The 2,018-nt window shown below is 33.2% G+C and overlaps 1 pseudogene; it reads right to left on the reverse strand.

The window, feature by feature from the left end:
• Nucleotides 1-289: 289 nt before the first annotated feature.
• Nucleotides 290-666, reverse strand: LOC109277396 (40S ribosomal protein S25-like; annotated as a pseudogene).
• Between the last annotated feature and the right edge of the window lie 1,352 nt (nt 667-2,018).

The following is a 2,018-nucleotide window of genomic DNA, read 5'->3' on the forward strand; positions in this document are numbered from 1 at the left end:
TCTTTAAATATTTAATAGAATTCACCTATAAAACCATCTGGTCCTGGGCTTTTCTTTGTTGGGAGCTTTTTGATTAATAGTTTAATTTCATTCTTTATTGATCTGTTCAGATTTCCTATTTATTCATGCTTCACTCTTTAGTACCTTATATATGTGGAAACCTTTATACATTTCTTCTAAGTTATCCATTTTTCGCATATAATTGTTCATAGTGGTCTCTTATCATCCTTTGATTTTTTTTGATTTAATAAAGTTTTATTTTCCAAAATGTACAGTTGGTGGGATCTGTTCATGCATATTCACCAGCAACTGGGGGATCTCCATCCTTGGTGTTTCTGGTATAATTTACTTGAATTCTCTGCTTTGAAACCAGTTTAGTAAGTCTTTTACTGAGGTGCTCCTTTAGGGCTGCCCTGGCCAGGGAACCTCAAATCTTCAGTCTCTCAGAGAGACAATAGCTGTAGTTATAAGCTTATAGTTCGAAGTTTCCTTACAGAGTTTGTCATGTGTTACTTTGTCAAACAAGACCAAGTTGTTGAGCCTGTCTCAAAATTTGCCTTTGGATCACTTCTTTTTGGCCTTGTCCCAAGATTTGTTCACTGGGTATTTATCTTCTTTAGCTGACCATCCAGCATCTTTCTTCTTCTTGTAGTCCTTGGGTGGCATGTAAAACTTGGAGATTAGCAGCTACCTCTGCAGCCTTGCTAAAATGTTGGATGAAAAACCATCCTTTGAATTTTTGTAATATCAATTGTAATATCTTCTCTTTTAGGTCTCATTTTATATATTCGAAACTACTCTCTTTTTTTCTAACTAAGGGTTTGTCAGTATTGTTTAAGTTTTTAAAAAAATCAGGTCGTAGTTTGATATTTTCTATTGGTTTTCTGGTCTCTGTTTCATTTATTTCTGCTTTAATCGTTGTTATTTCCTTCCTTCTGCTAAATTCGACTTAGTTCTGTTTCTCTTGTCCTTGATGTGTAAAGTTAGGTTGTCTTTGTTTTTTTTTTTAATTCCCTCTTAAACTACTTTTTGCTGCATTCGATAGGTTTTGGCATGTTATGTTACACTTTGTTTCAAGATGTTTTTCCCTTTTCATTTCTTCTTTGACCTGTTGGTCAGAATGTATTGTTTAATTTGTACATATTTGTGCATTTTTCAGTTTTCCTCCTGTTACTGAGGTCTAGTCATACTTTGTGGTCAGTAAAGATACTTGTTCTTAAAGTTGCTATGACTCGTTTTGTGACATAATGTATCATCTATTTTGGACAATATTTCATGTACACGTGAGAGGAATGTATATTCTGTTGCTATTGGGAGGAATTTCTTTACATATCTCTTAGGTCCATTTGATTTAATTATAATTTAAGTCCAATGTTTCTGTATTGATTTTCTGTCTGGGTTACTTACCTTTTGTTGAAAGTGCTGTATTGACATTGTCCGCTATTATTGTGTTGTCTATTTCTCCCTTTAGATTTCTCAGTATTTGCTTTTAAAGTATTTAGGTGCTTCAAAGTTGTGTGCATGTGTATTTGTGATTGTATATCCTCTTGATGAATTGTTCCCTTTATCTTACATAATGACCTTTCTCTCATTACAGCTTTGTATTGAAGTCTCTTTTGTCTAATATAAATGTAACTTCCTCTGCTCTCTTGGTTTTTCCTTGCATGGAGTATCTTTTCTATCCCATTCCTTTCAGTCCTTATGTATCCTTAAAGCTGAAGTGAGTCTTTTGTAGGCAACATATAGTTGGTCTTTTTTTATTCACACACTAACCCACTGCATGACTTTAAATGGAGAATTTAGTCTATTTACATTCTAAGGGTATTTACATTCTATTTACATTACTTATAGGTAAGGACTTACTAATGATATCTTATTGGTTTTTTTTTTTCTCACTGTTTTAAAGTTTCATTGTTCTGTCTTCCTCTCCTAGTGCCTTGCTTTGTGAATTAATAATTTCCCACAATGATATTGATTCTCTTCTTTTTATCTTTTGCATATCTACTGTAGGTTTTTGC

Source organism: Panthera pardus, unplaced genomic scaffold (genome assembly GCF_024362965.1).
Source record: "Panthera pardus isolate Hobbes unplaced genomic scaffold, ASM2436296v1 HiC_scaffold_13, whole genome shotgun sequence".
NCBI classification, from domain to species: Eukaryota; Metazoa; Chordata; class Mammalia; order Carnivora; family Felidae; genus Panthera; species Panthera pardus.